This window comes from Podarcis muralis, chromosome 5 (genome assembly GCF_964188315.1).
Source record: "Podarcis muralis chromosome 5, rPodMur119.hap1.1, whole genome shotgun sequence".
In the NCBI taxonomy this organism is placed as follows: Eukaryota; Metazoa; Chordata; class Lepidosauria; order Squamata; family Lacertidae; genus Podarcis; species Podarcis muralis.
In genome coordinates, this window is record NC_135659.1 from 6,790,087 (window position 1) to 6,807,076 (window position 16,990).

The window sequence follows — 16,990 nt, forward strand, 5'->3', positions numbered from 1 at the left end:
TCTTCCCACCCTGGAAGAATGGCAGATGAAGTTGATGGACTATATGGAACTGGCAGAAATGACCGGCAAAATCCGAGACCAGGGAGAAGAGTCGGTGGAAGAAGATTGGAAGAAATTTAAAGACTATCTACAGAAATATTGTAAAATCAATGAATGTTAGAATGATGTTGGATAAAAAGTTAAGTGGTTTTTAGCTTTAACGCTATAAGGAATATGAAAGAATGGATTATTAACAGGTAAAAATTTAATGGTATAATATTTTAAGATTAAAGACTAGGATAAACAAAGAGGGAAAGGATTTGCTGAACTAATAAATTGAACTGGAATACAAAAAAGGGAGGCGTGAGGAGGTCTGGGAAACAAGCAAATGGAAAATAAGTGATGGAAAGATGGAATTGTTTTTTAAGTATTTTTATTTTGTACTTTTCTTTTTTCTTTTTTCATTCTGTAAAATCTTAATAAATATCTTTTAAAAAAACAAAACAACAACAACCCCTTGTGCTCCGGTCTGCTGCCCCTTTCTTCCCACCCAGGGCAGCCCTGCCCTCTGCCTGCCCCACAGAGCTGGCGCTTCACACAGGGTTGGGCCTTGGTGGCAGCAGCCTCTCCTTCTCCACCAGCCCAAAGGACGAGGTCAGCAGCAGTGGCCATGGAGAGGCAACAGGATGCTCCTTTGCAGCTAGCACTCCCACTGCTGCCACTACTCGGGACAAACTCTGGCTCATCCCCCTCCCCAAGCTCGGCACAGGTGGAGCTGGCAGAGGAAATAGGGACATTCCGTAATTCTAGGACTTTCACGGGAGAATCGGGATACTTGGAAGGTATGCTCTCCTCTGTTTCATTATTACAGATATTCTGACCTTGTGGGAGAAATTGTTCTGAAAATTGGGCAGGCTTTAGGGATGATCATGCTTCCAGTTGTATCCAGTTCTGATAAAAACCAGAAAAAGTTACAGAATTTGTTGGGGGGGGGGGGAAACCAAACTTTACATGTGCCCTACATGAAACCACATGGATGTTGTTGTTTAGTCATTTAGTCGTGTCCGGCTCTTCGTGACCCCATGGACCAGAGCACGCCAGGCACTCCTGTCTTCCGCTGCCTCCCGCAGTTTGGTCAAACTCATGTTGGTAGCCTCTGGATGTATCTGCCTGCAAAACAGAAATTTTTCTTCAAGTGTATTTACATCTATGCTGCCCGTCTCATCCTGAGGACTCCCAGGTTTCTTCCATAAAGAGGCAGCACACAACAGTTGCCTTCTTTATGTACAAAGCTATTCCTTTCTCCACGTGAAGACAGCTTGGAGCTTTAACACAGCCTGTCTCAGACTGTTCGTCAAGCCACAATGAGGTTCCTCACTCAAGCCCAAAAATCTTTGGTCCTTTCTTCACTACTGGGGCAGCTGGTCAAAAAGAGGAAACCGTGGACAGTTCAAGCTACCAAACAGAAATATCTTAAGTGGCACTACACTAGCTAGGGAGTCGGGTGATCATGGAGAACCAATAACATTTTGCTTCCACAAAGTCTTCATGGCTTCTTGGCGCCCTTCAGTCTGAGCAACACGTTGATCAGCAAGGGCACTCACTTCCATATTGACCCTTATTAGGCAATCCCCATGCCTGCCTTTTCACCCATCGGCTTCTCACAACTTGTCCTATTGTCTCATATTCACCTCTTGGCCTTCTGCTCTGGTTTTGGCATTTTGCCTGTCCATGGACTTCACAGCCATTTGCCCCATCTGTCTTGGCAGCTTGAGCCCTCTATTATTTCTGAAGCCTGGTTACGTCACATTCCCAGAACAGAGTATTTGAGAGTTGGGAATGTAACATAGGGAAGGACCCTGGAAGCTGCCTTGTAGAAAGCCAGGTCATTGGTCCATCTAGTTAAGTATCGTCAACATTATCCATCAGTGGCTTTATAGGGATTGGGGCAGGAGTCGTTCCAAGCCCTACCTGGAGATATCAAGGGATTGAACCACCTGGGCCTTTTTTCATTCAAAGCATGTCTTTTACAACTCAGCTACAGCACTTTCAGCAACCCACTTTTAAAACTTGACAGCTATAACTATCTCGTCCTTTTAGACATACTTGTCCCGACTCCAACTTAGAACAATAGTCAAATGAGACCACAGAACTGGACTCAATTTAGTTTGTCATTTTAATAGCTCAACTGTGAGTGCAGTGGAATAAATTCAAGGTTGGTTGGTTGGTAAACTGCACAAAACTATAAAGATGCCAGATCACTTAGGTTTGGGAGCTTCTTCTTCTTCTTCTATCAAGTGGCATTTTTTTTTTTTGCTAAATAAATAAATACATACATACATACATACATACATACATACATACATACAGTGGCCTTTTCATGGCATAGCTCTGTTATTCCTTTAATGGTCAGGGCAAAATAACAGTACAATCCTCATGAAGTTAAGCCCTTTCTTAAATAGGGCTCAGTCAATCAATCAATCAATCAATCAATCAATCAATCTTTATTACAGTCAAAGACCAGACAGCAAAGTTAACAACAACAACAACAACAAACATATGCCACTTCTGCATGAAGAAGCAGATGTAATTAAAAATTCCCTATAAACTTATTTACAATAAAAATAACACTCCTTCAGCTAAAATCTGTATTCCAGAGATTAAAATTAAATGGGGGTGTTATTTACAAAGGGCAGGAGGGCAGTTTACCACGCTCACTCCACTTCTGCTTATTCCTCAGAAACACCTCTGAAGGCCTCTCCTGGAAAGTAGAGTTTTCTTACCAACTCTCTAAGGTGAGGAGACTGCAAATCTTGGGTTTTTTTAGGTGGAGACACTATGAACATAATTAATGCTTTCAGAACCTTGAGGCAAGATTGCTTTAATGCACTCTATGCAGGTCTGCCATTAATGACTACCCAAAAGCTTTAGTGACTCACATCCTGACAACAAGGGACAATGCCAGGAGGATATTGTCATGGATCTAGGGTACCAGAGTCTTGTTAGTTAATGGTAGAAATTAATAAACAGCAGTATTTCATTAATATTTGGGACATGAAGGGAAATACAAGCTGCAGAACTGCGGCAGGCAAAAAATTCCTGGGTTAGCTTATGCAAACTAGCCTGGCTGGGTAGTGAAGTGCAGAGCAAATGAGAAACAATGGGGAGCCAGGTGTTGGGCAATGCAAAGGCCATCCCTCCCTTCTGCTGTGAGGAGTGGACAAAAAGAGGAGATTTCAAAGGTTGCCAAGGTGACAGTGGGGGGCATGATGTCACAGGAAAATTTGTCCCTTTTGAAATCTAAATGTGTTCTGGGAACAAGAAGGAGGAAGTAGGCAGAACCATATTGGCGCTGGCTGGAGGAGGTTGCACCAAGAGATGGGGAGTCATGACTGACTATTACTTTGGACCCAAGCTTGCTGAAGCTATGAGAGGGGCAAGGAGCAACACGCTTGGGGTATAATGTTCAGCACCCCCTCCACTGAAGACTCCAGGTGTTAATACGTGTTACAATAAACCACATTTCTTAAAGACACTAGCTTCCACTGTGCCTCGATTTTCCCAGTGGAAACAAAACCCTGGGAGAGCTCCTGGAACGATTTTATGGTAACAATTTTATTCTACTGCTCCGGCATCTGGACTTGTCTCTCCTTTGCAAATGAAGCAACATGAAACCAACATTTCATGCATCAAGTTTCACAGGGCACAGTATTTTCTTGAGTTCAGTCTGTGCGTGCTTTAAAATAATAATTCTAAAAGCTCCAGTGAATATCAAAGAGAGGATCTTTTCAACTTTTTGCTTCAGGTGCAAAAATGTCTAGGGTTAGAAATGAAAATTAAGTTTCTAGGTTTTATTCTAAGCAACTTAACACACCAATTTCTTTCCCACCCCATCCCCAATCTCTTTATGTTTCAGTCTCATTCACTCTGACCTGTTAGGAGGAGAGATTTACTGTAAATTAAATTGAAATATATAAATAAAAGATGGTGCAAAACCAACTGCAGCTCCACAGTGATGTCCCAGTCAGATTTCTGCATTCTTTGGCAGTGGCGTAGCGTGGGGGGTGCAGGGGGGGCCGGCCGCACCGGGCGCAACATCTGGGGTTAGGGCAAATCCACAGGTTAGGGGGCGCAAATCCACGGGTTAGGGGGCACAAATCCATGGGTTAGGGGGCGCAAATTACTTGCCTTGCCCCGGGTGCTGACAACCCACGCTACGCCACTGTTCTTTGGTAGGCTCCAGGTTGGATTCTCGCAATCTGCCTTTGAAGATAATTCAGAAGCTGCTTGTGTGCTTGCTAGAGCTGAGAGTCCAGAACTTAGCACACTTGTTTCGGCACAACTGCACTGACTGCATTTTAGCTTTTAAACACAATTCAGAGTGCTGACTATTACTGTGGTAATGATCTAGGGTGTGGTGGCTTAAGGCTGCAAAGGGCTTTATAGTTTAATCTAACACTTAAAAGTAAAGGACGCCTGGACGGTTAAGTCCAGTCAAAGGCAACTATGGGGTTGCGGAGCTCATCTTGTTTCAGGCCGAGGGAGCCGGCGTTTGTCCACAGACAGATTTCCAGGTCATGGGGCCATCATGACTAAACCGCTTCTGGCGCAACGGAACACCATAATGGAAACCAGTGTGCACAGAAACACTGTTTACCTTCCTGCCACAGTGGTACCTATTTATCTACTTGCACTGGCATGCTTTTGAACTGCTAGGTTGGCAGGAGCTGGGACAGAGAAATGGGAGCTCACCCAGTCTCGTGGATTCGAACTGCCATCCTTCCGATTAGCAAGCTCAAGAGGCTCAGTGGTTTAGACCACTTAAAACAACTATATTAAATGCTGCTTTTCAAACAGTGCAAAACTCTGATGCTCCATAGCATTACTTGTTATTCTCATTTGATGTTCCATGATATTTTGGGATGGATTTGCTGTAAGTGTTTGCCCACTTTCCTGTGTTTGCAATATGGCACAAGCTAGATAACATTCAGAATAATTGTTCAATTTTTGATTACATGGGCAAACTCAGTTTATTTATATACTGCATTTTCCACAAATACTTTGTGCTCACAGCAGTTCTCAGAATATTATATATTCATATAACATGTACAGTATGTCTAAAAAGATCATCAGGACAAAAAAAGCACACATTGAAAGAGAACCTTAGAAAGACACAACATAAAATCATTAAGAAGCAAAATGGCCATGGGGTGGTTGCAGCCAGTGCTAGTGGGGTGGTATGTTCCCCCACCACTCAGACCCAGAAAAGAGAAGCAAGGTGTCCACCCCAGAACACAGACCAATAAGTGTCCACATCTGGACAGCCCCCCAGCAGCTGTTTTACTCTAGACCCAAGATATGGGCAAGCCTGGCTGGTGTGTGGAACCACCAGTGCACCCCTTGGACAGAACTCTCCCATATATTGGCAGAAACCGAAGAGATAATTTAATTACAATAACAGAATAACTGTAAGAAATGAAAGAATACATTACAACAGCCAGGCTCTCCCCACCACACACACACACACACACACACACACACACACACACGGCCTATAGCCCCCAACCCCTTCAGCCCTGGCCAGCGCAGTAAATGGTCAGGGAAGACAGGAGCCACATACATAATTCTTAAGAAGGATGTAGGCAAACTGGTGAACAATGAAGATAACAATGAGGTTATCAATTGTTCTATGTATGAAGAAGGTTAATGCATCAGGCATTGTGTATTGGGTCATTCTTCAGGTGCCTTTAAAACACTGAGGCTACAATTAAACAATTCAGACAGAACTGTGCCTGCACCAAGGTCAACAAGCAACTCTGGCTCAATAAGCAGAAGATGCTCTCTTAACAATTGGTCATCCCCTGTACTCAGCCTGGAGGTGTCAACATAACCAAGGTCATCAACTCTGCTACATTAGTCATTTTCTTCACCAAATAAGGAGAAGCCCTTGTAGGCACAGGAGGATGAAGAATGCCTGTTCAACTGTTGTCATAAAGAAAAAGTTATTCCCTGACACATCCTTTCTTTCTGTCTTTACTTTTACCCTCCAGAAGCATCTATGTTATAAATTAATTACTGCCATCTGAATTGGTGAGAGCCAACAAGGCCTGCCACTGTGACTGACACCTTGTCTACATGTAATTTAAGCATGGTTGGATCTGTTTCATTAGGGGGTGGGGTGCAAAATAAGAGTCAACATTTCTTATGAATTTGGGATCTGGCCAGCTTTTGAAATTTAGATTTTGAGGTGTAGATTTCTCCCTGTTGCTATTTCCTAGGGTTCCGAGCTGTGTGCCCCTTGAGCATGGAAGTTCCATTTAGCTCTCAAGGTTAGTGGTAGCTAATAGAACTATCTTCCATATATAAAGCCTTACACATAGCAAGCTAAAGGAAAAGTAAATCTCACCTTAGGTTGGACTAGAAAGTTCTACTCCCATTCCCCAAAGATGTACGATATCGACAGTGTGGGACTTACTAGGCCCTAGTAAAGGAGTCGAGGGCAGGGCACCTGAGGAGAACCACAAAATGGTGTCACCCACTCCACCTTCTTCACCAGAGAAGAAGGGGAATCAAAATCACAATCCGGCTCTGCTGCCCGTGTGGATCCTGCCACCTGAGGCAGTGACCTCACATTGCCTCTTTGGTCTTGGTCTAGGGGAACCTCCCAGTTATTCAGATAATGGATAACTTCCCCCCATTAAATTGACTGATCTCTTTCCCCCTGGCAATCCCTGAAGTGCCTTAGGTATTCTAAGCTCAGAGAGGGATATGGATGTGAATTGCCCAGCAACTGGCAAGAGCTGTGGGGTCTGCCCTCTTTCACCACTGCTTCGTTCCCACACTTGTACAGACTGATGTTATGCATATGTATTTGGAAATAGGTCTCAAAGAGTATGTCCTGGCCCTTCCTTTCCCATTTTCAAACCCAAAAACTACCAACAAACCCTGAATTTCCTTCTTTTTAAAAAAAAAAAAAACAAAAGCCAACAGCCAACAACCCAAAACTCCCCACGGTTTACAGATTTCTGTTTATATCAATGGGCAGCTTTGCTTTGCAAGAAGTCAAGGTCAGAAGCAAATGGAGGAGGTGTGGGGAAGAAAGGAAAAACAGAGCGTGTAGCCAAAACTTTTCGTCCTTTCCCTTACATTCTGAACATCTGGTTCCCATGAGCCACTTGGCTAATCCTAATGTTTAATTCTTTGATGTCCCCTAAATCTCCGAATCGTTTCTGTTCCCAGACCTTCCAAAGCCTTAATCTTCACCACTGTCCTTTGCTTCCCAGGCTGCATCAAAGCGCTCTTCTCACCTCCCTCTGCTCAAGTTGATATCTTAGCTTCTTCCTCCTCTTACATTTGAGAAAGAAAGGGGGAAACAGGGAGATTTTGCTGTGCCATTTTTGACATTCTAAGACCGGGGCTGTGATGGTGTTTGAGAAGAGAATGAGGGGTAATAGGCAGGGTCTCAATGCCCTCCCACCCTAACGTATTCTGACAGCAATTCTGTTGCTACAGAATATCCCCTTATCCCTTTTGCCTTAAGGTTGACAACTTGAGGAGCCAAATATTGCTTCCCAGGAGGCCAAACTTGGCGCAAGGCCTTTCAGTTGTTAACTGACCCTAAAATAACAACACTGAGGGGCTCTTCTCTCACTTCTAGAGGAAGATGTTATCATGCTCTTTATCTGAAAGATGCAGCAATACCCCCTTCATGATCAGCTAGTGACCAACAATGGGGAACAAGGTCTGTATCCATTTGGAGGGGTGTGTGGGGAGTTCTGGCACTATAGAACTATAGATGTTAGGGGTGCCAACTTTAATAAAATATTGTGGAGGCCCAGAAAAGGCTCACCCCACATAATCAATCACTTGATGCAGTGCACACACAACATTTGAATGGGAATGCCCATCAACTTTCTGGGGGCCCGGCCCCCTTGAATATTTTGTTGTGGGGACCAAAGTCCCCACGGCCCCTAAGAGTTGGCTCCTATGTCAGCAGTTATTTTTAAGATGTAAGGCCTGCTTTCATACAATTCCATTCACCGAGCGCCTGTTCTGCTTTGTGTGCAGGAAAGTTTTATGGTGTTGTATCAAACAAGAGCTATACTGCACTTTCCAAAGTATTTTCCCATTACAAAAAATCCAATGGGGGGGATGGTGTTTGCTCCAAGTGGGCAACCTGAATTTGCTGGTATGCACTGTGGACTAAACCACAGAGCCTAGGGCTTGCCGATCGGAAGGTCGGTGGTTTGAATCCCCGCGACGGGGTGAGCTCCCATTGCTCGGTCCCTGCTCCTGCCAACCTAGCAGTTTGAAAGCACGTCAAAGCACAAGTAGATAAATAGGTACCGCTCTGGTGGGAAGGTAAACGGCATTTCCATGCGCTGCTCTGGTTCGCCAGAAGTGGCTTTGTCATGCTGGCCACATGGCCTGGAAGCTGTACGCCGGCTCCCTCGGCCAATAAAGCGAGATAAGCGCTGCAACCCCAGAGTCAGCCACGACTGGAGCTAACGGTCAGGGGTCCCTTTACCTTTAATTGAATCCCGCCCTGAAATATGACTGCTCAGGAAGCAGCTCAAGTCTCTCTAGTCCCCAACCTGGTGCCCCTGAAGACCTTCCTTGGGTACCCAAGCATTTGAACACCAGACAATAGGGGTCCCTGGAGCCCTAAATAACTTCTGCCTCCTAACCCCCCTTAGTGCACCCCAACTTAGATGCTTCTAACTTATTTCCCCATCCCTGGAATCTCCTTAGTTTGCTCTTTCTTTCCTCGTAGCAACCGGGATTCATCCTTCCTGTGGTGGGTTCATCTGGGATAAAGAACACCCTTAGGAGTTATTTCTGTAAATGCTACTATTATGCAGTAAGTGTAGGTGGATTTTAAAGCCCCCCATCCCCATGAAAGTGTGAAAACTTTGCAAAGAACCTTAGGCATGTCTCCTGCTGTGCAGAAGCTAAAGAACACATTAAGAATTCACCATATAGTTAACATACATTACAATGGTACACACATCTACTTTAAAGTAAGTTTATTTGTGTTTAATGAGGCTTACTCCCAGGTAAGTGGGTACAGGATGGCAGCCTAGGCTTTGTTTTAGAGTTGGCATTGAAGGAAAGAGGTTTCTTGCGCCTTTAACAGCTGCATGGCAGGCAGAAATCCAAGAACTTAAGACTTCTATAGTATGGAAATATAATTATGAGGATAGCTTCACCATGATAGCACTCTCTCTAGTTTTGTGTTACGCAATGCCCTCAACAACATCCTTGTTGTGTTGTGAAGTGCTTTCCATGACAATCGTATCGTGACCGGCACCCACAGCACTCTCTCAAAATTGAAAGCATGGCCATTGGTGCTGAAGGGTTAAAGGTAAAGGTAAAGGTCCCCCTGCCCGTACGGGCCAGTCTTGACAGACTCTGGGGTTGTGCGCCCATCTCACTCAAGAGGCCAGGAGCCACCGCTGTCCGCAGACACTTCCGGGTCACGTGGCCAGCGTGACAAAGCTGCATCTGGCAAGCCAGCACAGCACACGGAACGCCGTTTACCTTCCCGCTAGTAAGCAGTACCTATTTATCTACTTGCACTTAAGGGTGCTTTCGAACTGCTAGGTGGGCAGGCGCTGGGACCGAAAGACGGGAGCTCACCCCGCCGCGGGGATTCAAACCGCCAACCATGCGATCGGCAAGTCCTAGGCGCTGAGGTTTTACCCACAGCGCCACCCGCGTCCCACAGCACCACCCGCGTCGCTGAAGGGTTGCAAACCCCAATTTAGAGGTGCCACGATCCATATTCTGAAGTGTATATTTGCCCCCAATCCTGAGCCACTGTTTTGAATCTGACTTCTCTTGTCTTGGTGGACTTAGAGGTTGCAGCAAGAAGGAAGAGAGAGGATGAACCTTGCCCACTGTGTGGCTTGGGTCAGAGAGACCCATGCCCAAATCACTGAGTGACCTGACCATAGTCCTGCTACTCCCCCAACCCTCATTGAGCCTACCTCACAGGGCAGTTGTGTGTGCATGGTGGGGGGAGATATATGAACCATTGCGTGAAGTCCTGGGTTCTTTGGAGGGAGGCTGGGATACAAGCACAATAATCTCAGATAAACAAAGTCTGAATAAACAGCTTCTAAAGTAATCTTGGGTATTCCACATTTGCATAAGCTAGCATATAATGTACCCATTTCTGCCACCAGGCCTCTCCCGGCTTGGTACGGTTCCTCTCTCCCCACAGGATTCTGAGTTTTCAGAAGCGCAGGCAACCATAGCCTTGAAAATACCCTTCAAAAATTAAAGGATTGAATTAATGTAGGAAATACTGATTCGGGAAAGAGGCAACGTTTTCCCACTAGTGAAAGTTCTCTTCCTCTGCCATAAAAAGGGCTTATGATTCTACCCAATTAAAGAGCTGTTGGTGTCCCCTCCCCCGCCCCATGCCACCTGCAAAGTTCCTATTTTTCAGTCTTCACAGGAGAAAGAGTTCCTGTTTTTGTGTCCCTTTTCGCCTTCTAGAGGAGACTCTATTTCCTAGTCATTGTGGGATTTTTTACTTTGAAATTTCTCTGGCAAAGGAGATACTTGGCAACTTTGTTAAGACTGTTCCATCAGTCGCCTGGATCCATTAAACCTTACACTCCTACTGCACACAACCACCGACCCAAGATTACAACAATCATAGAATCAAAGAATTGTAGAGTTGGAAGGGACCACTAGGGTCATCTAGTCCACCCCTGCAAAGTAAGAATCTTTTGCCCAACATAGGGCTCAAACCCACCACCCTGAGATTAAGAGTCTTGTGCTCTGCCAAATGGCCCATTGTAGGAGCTAAATATTTAACACTTAGTTTTGCACAGTGCTTTTTAGAGCATTCAAAACACTTCGCACGTATTATGTCACAGACTCAACAACCCTGTAGGGTAGGACAAGACCTGCCAAGGAAAACAAAGAACTTATTTATGTCAGTGGTGTAGCGTGGGGGGTGCAGGGGGGGCCAGCCGCACTGGGCGCAACATCTGGGGGGGGGGGCGCTAATCTAGTGGAAGAGACTCGAGTGCTAAAATCCACGGGTTAGGGGGCGCAAATTACTTGCCTTGCCCCGGGTGCTGACAACCCACGCTACGCCACTGATTTATGTATCCTACAACAGCGGCAAGAGTCTTGATAGCACAAGGGTGGAAGAAGGAGGAAATCCCAATGAAAGAAGAGTGGCAAGAAAAATTGATGAGCTACACAGAGCTGGCTAAATTGACATACAAACTGCGGGACAAGGACAACTGCGACTTTAAGGAAGAATGGGAGCTTTTTACAATTTATCTAAAAAGACAACAAGATGAATTGGACTCCTTGGCAGGTTTTGAATAAACATACACAAATTTATTAGTTGATAACATGGTGGATAGATAATGTAAGGATATGTATAATTTTATAACATGCAGAGAATAATATGTGCTGAGAAATCAGAGAGGAGCTGAGGGAAGTCTCTGGGGGGAGGGAGGGTTTGAAGGGGGGAAAAGGGGAAAAATAATGAATATGATATGTTTTGATAATTTGTTATGTTGAAATTGTTAATGAAAACTTTTTTTAAAAAACAACAACAACCCTGTAGGGTAGACCCCATACTGCAAATTAAGGAATTGTAGAATCATAGAGTTAGAAGGGATTCCAAGGGCATCCTAGTCCAGCCCCCTGCAACGGTCATATTTGCAATCCTGGGATCTTGGAAAATGTTTTTATATTGCAAACAAGTAGCATGCCTAACACCAGCTGATAAACTCATGGCAGAGTTAAGATTTGAACCAGCGACTTTCAGATCACACGCCTCAGCCATTTGGCTACTGTGCTACACCAAAATCAAGGAGACCCACATGAGGTTAAGTGGTGTCAAAACTTTTTCCAAAGTTTTGCCAGATTTGATGAAAGGAAGGGCCGTGAGGACCAACCAAAGTTGTTAACCTTTTTTTTTTACGGATCAAAATTGTTGAGGTTTTTTTTTTTTAGATTTTACCCCAGGAAAGAAACTGCCACAGGGGCTGGATTAAACCAACCGGTGGGCGGATTAAGCCCCCCAAATGGACTTTGGAGATGCCTGATACTACACACAACAAGTGGTGGTGAGGCGTATTTAATGTAGTGCTTTTGTGGACCCCTGCGGTTTTAGAACATGTGCGACCAGAAAGTATATGTACAAAGGTATTGGAAAGGGCAGCACCTGAATGTGTGCACTGAAGGATGAGAAGCATGGATTTGTGTTGGATGCCGTGGGCAGGTCCAGACGACTTTAACCCATTTTAAGCCCCGTTAATGTCTCCGGGAGGGTTAGGCACGTGCTCAAACTTCTCCCAATGGGAGTTCACAGTACTTTGGGCTACGTTTCGCTGCTCTCTCTCAGGTGCTTGAATTTCCTGATTATAGGCTGCTCCTTGCAAACAAGAGCAAGACCCGCATCTGGAACTTCCTCCTAAAAATAAAAAAAATAAAAAATACAGCCCCGAAGAGCGAACGATGCCCTTCCTTCTCTCTGGAGAGCTAGAGGTTTTCAGCAGTTTCTCGCCGCCTGGCCATCGCTTTCCTCCTGCCTGCAAAGCTCCGTCTGGCTGATGCTTGGCGCTTGCTCTCTTCCCTGCTCCCGACGGCGGGCTCCTTCCCCAAGCCAAATCTGTTTCGATATTTCAGGAGCAGCAGCAGCAGGAGGTGCCGAGAGAGCAGGGGGGGGGGCCCTGCCCGCACCCCAAATCTCCCCCCGCTCTCTGATCCCTCTGCGGTCGAGCCAGGCGAGACTTAACCCTTCCGTCGCCGGCCCTATCCCAGCCGGAGCAGCTCTTCGCTCCGAAACAAGGCGGCGGCAGCAGCAGCAGCGAGAAGTTCTTCTCCGCCGCCGCCGCGCCGGGCAAGAAGGGGCAGCCGAGCCGCAGCTCGAGAGAGACCCACAGCCAACCCCCCCCCCGCCCGGTGCGAGGCTCCCGGGCCAATCAGGGCCGCGCAGGGAGCCCGAGCGAGGACCCCATTGGCTGCGAGAGCCGCATCCCTCAAAGCGAGGCGGGCGGCTTGCGGAGGGAGGCCGGCAGCCCTGCGCTCTGGGAAGCACTTTCGGCCAGGGAGCCGGCAGGTGAGGCGCTCCGAGGTGCCGGCAGCTTCGGCGGCGTCCAGGAAGAGCCGCGGCCGCGCTCAGAGCCCCAGCATGGGCCGGGGGGCGGCGGCGCGCCGCGGGGCTTGCCGCTTGCCGGGCGCCTTCTTCTCCCCGAGTCGGGGGCCCCTTCTTCCTCCCCCGCCGAGCCCGAAGGGAAGCAGCAGGTAGGGAGCGAAGGAAGGCAGGCAGGCAGGCAGGCAGGCAGGCGCCGGCTGCCCCGCCACTCCGCCCCAGCCCCGCCGTCCTTGCCCGCCTCTCCCGCTCTCCCCCCGAGGCAACCCCGACGCTCCGCGGGAGCCGCGCCGCCCGGGATGCGGACGGGCAGCGCCCGCGCGGCGGCCCGGCGGAGCCTGCGCCGGCCAGGACCTCGCGGGGCAGCTGCCCAGGGCCGCCGTCGATGCCTCCGCCCGTCGCGCCCAACTTCTCCCGGAAGGCCGTGAGGAGGAGGCGAGCCAGGCGGCGCCGGGATCCCGCTGTCGGCGGCCTCTCTGGATTGCGACGTGGAGTTGCGCCTCCCGCGCCGTCCCTCCAGCGCTGCGAGGTAAGTCTCCAAAGTTCCTGCGAAGTCTCCTTCGCCGGGGCTGGGCGAGCTGTGTCCGGCGGGGGGCAAAGAGGGCACGACGGGGGGGGGGGCACCTCGTGTGCGGCGCAGTGGCGTAGCGTGGGTTGTCAGCACCCGGGGCAAGGCAAGTAATTTGCGCCCCCTAACCCGTGGATTTGCGCCCCCTAACCTGTGGATTTGCCCTAACCCCAGATGTTGCGCCCAGTGCGGCCGGCCCCCCTGCACCCCCCACGCTACGCCACTGGTGCGGCGGGGCTGCCTCCGGAGCGGGACAGAGGAAGCGACCTGGGCACCGTCGGGGCGGGCAGCGTGGGGTGCCTAGGGATGGCACATCTGTCTGCCTTGGAGCCCCAGGGATGGTGCCCCCCGCAAGGAGGGGGGGGGCAGCTGGCAGGGCTCTTGCGCAGCAGCACCTGCGCGGTCCGAGTGCTCCCGGGAGAGGCTGGGGATCCGGCCGGGGTGGGGATCGGGCCGCAGTTGGCTGCGGAGGATGGGGAACCTGCCGGCGGACCGAGCCCACGGTTAATTGCCGCACCCGGTTAGCTGGCACCCATCCCCAGCCTGGTCTGTGTTTGCAGGGCATGTTTTCCATTGGGGTGGGGGTGGAAGCAGGCAGGGAATCTGTGTGTTGTGGGGGGGGGGGTATCCACCCCAGCCGTATTCTGAGATCGATTCCTATTTGCCATAGGGAAGAAAGGAGGGTGCAAGCACTTAGTTTCGCTCGGAGCTCAGAGCCAGATGTGAAGGCTCAGTCGTGGCACCTGTCATCACGAGCGCTTGTGAGCATGAGCAGCGTGAATGTCCATTACCAGGCCAAGTAGCTGCAGCCTCCATCTTCCCCCCTGGGAATGATGGGTTAGGACCTGTCAGGACCTGAGGGTGGGGGATGCTTCCAGGTGAATCTTGAGCCCTAGCATCTTCGGTTGTGGTGAGGGTTTTGGCCATTTTTATAGCTCCCGAACAAATTGTAATGGAAGTTTGGCCAAATGAAATTAACTTTTTCCCTCCCAGAAGGGGCAGTGGCAGAAAGGTTGGTTGTTAGCCCTTGAACTGGGGCAACATGCAGTTCATGAGTTCTACATTCTAAGTTTCAGGGCTGCTAATTCCACCTCCTTCTCCAGTATTAAGATACCATGGAAATCAGCCCTTCCCAATTCAGTTCAGAAGGCAGAATTTTCATTCCCCATCAGCTCATCCACCCTGCAGTGCTCTTTGCTGACAAAATAGGATCCACCAAAATATCTGCTTTCAGATAGAATAAGAAATCTCCCCTTCTTTTCTGCTAAGGAAGCAAAACCACTTGGATTCTACAGATTTAACCATCTTTTGTATCCCATGCCAAAAGATCAGACGCCCTGTTCTGAGGAAATCCTGGGTCTAATCTCAGTAGATACCCCTCTGTCCTGAGAACAGCCACCTCCTGAAAGCTACAGTTGTGGAGACCATCGATAACAATTCATTCTGCAGGCTAGCACTGAGCATAGTTGATAAGCAAGTTGGATGAAATGTATATATTTTATTGCCCATACTAAATTTACACCCAACATTGCACATTAGCCCTCTCTGGTTGTCGGCAGAGAATAAGAGAGCAATAAAGAGAGCCTGATGTTAAAATTCTGAACATGGGAGGGTTTTTCTTGTTTTAAATCAGTTGTTTTGTGTCTGTTTAAAAAGAGGCTCAAGTTGTTGGCATGGCAATGTGAATACAAGCTTTGTGGGTTACAGGGAAATATCCCTTTTAAAGTGGATATTCATATGGTGTTTGGCAGGGCTTGCCGCTGGACTCCATGTAAGTTCCTTGGTTTGCTCAGTACCAGATAAGCAACTCTTATATCATGTAATGTAAGGATCATTTCACACATTATGTAGACTAGGCATACCTGGGCTTGCCACCAAGTGTACACTTAATAAGAAGACGAGGCTAATAACTGTTCCCTGATGAGTACCCCTGGACGATATAAATACTTGACAGCACACTAAGAACATCTTAGGTGTATATCTAAAAATGTGTGAGGTGGTCACATTTTGTTAAACCCAGAGCCCTGGTGTTCGCTTAATAGGGACGTGGCTTGCATCCTTCTACTTTTGGAGGGGATAAATGTAAAATGAGAGTAAAGTACATATAATGACATGGGTTTAGTCAGCTCCAGTGGGCATTTTCAATTAATTCATTAGGCTATTGTTAAGCATAAGTGCTTGCAGTGGTGTGGAGTGGTTGTTTTGCCTCACTTCAGACCAGGCATTCTGTTAAGTATGAGCTTAATGGAATGAGGAGAGGTGGGTGGCTGTAAAGCTCTCCTGTGCTGTTGCCGTTGGAGGGAGGGCAAAGAGTTCAAATACCCTGGTAGCCAGGATCTCCCAAAGCAAGGGCTCTGACGCCCCGTAGCTGAGAAGTGGGAGGAGAGAAGATGGCAGATGATGTCAGGGAGAAATTTTGGCTGCCTGCTTCTTTTCCTAGCCGAAAGTATCTGAGAGTGGCAGCCAGTGCAGTAAGTCTTGCTCCTGTTTTGTCGTCCGCCCCCACCCCCCCCGCCAGAGCTTTTGAACATGCATGAACAGGCAGATATTCAACAGGTGATGTTTTTCAGCATGGAGATGCAGGTGGAGGTGTTGAACTTTGGTCTATTGTGTATCTAGAGTTAAAGGCAAAGAGTGGGGTGGGGAAAACAATATGCGATGGAAACCAGATATTAAACCAGTTCTGCCTGTTATCAGGTTAGGGGTGTTTAATGCCAGGGTTCATATAGGCACAAACTTTCAGCAAGGATTTCGGTTTATCTTTTTGGTGAAATAAATGGTATCCCTTGTTTATAGGTATTGCAGGTGTTGGCGAATCCCTCTAAATAACTGAAGTATTCATATTGCAAAAAATAGTCAGGGCATGAGAGAAATGGGTACACATCCCAATTCTGCCAAGACCAAATCAGTTGGCCAATTCTTCCCTGTTCCTTAATAGCGGGGGGGGGGGGGGATGTTGGTTTGTGTTTTTTTGTTTTTTTCTAGTTTATATTATGCATTTTGTGTATTTATCTTCTATTTTTATGCTGTAAACCTCCCTGAGATCTACGGATGAAGGACAGTATACAAATAAATAAAATAAAATAAAAAATAACTGGCCACTTTGCAGTTGAGGATGGATGACCTACGGCTTGTAACAGTGCAGCATATGTGATTATTCATCACACACACTTTGTGTGTGCGGTAGAGTAAAGCTGACCACTCTCTCATGGTTTTCTCTGCTTCCATGATGGCTTTGGAGATGGTGTAACATTTACAGACAGTAATAAAGCCTGCCAGTTTGACAGAGAATTCCTTATACATACGTTGTTGAA

General features: G+C 47.6%; 1 protein-coding gene across 1 annotated transcript in view; it reads left to right on the plus strand.

Moving 5' to 3' along the window:
• Nucleotides 1-13,503: 13,503 nt before the first annotated feature.
• BRINP2 (BMP/retinoic acid inducible neural specific 2) overlaps nt 13,504-16,990 on the plus strand; it is a 93,771-nt gene continuing 90,284 nt past the window's right edge. The window contains exon 1 of the mRNA XM_077928223.1: nt 13,504-13,637. The gene's annotated coding sequence lies outside the window, so the exon portion shown is untranslated. The remainder of the gene's footprint in view (nt 13,638-16,990) is intronic.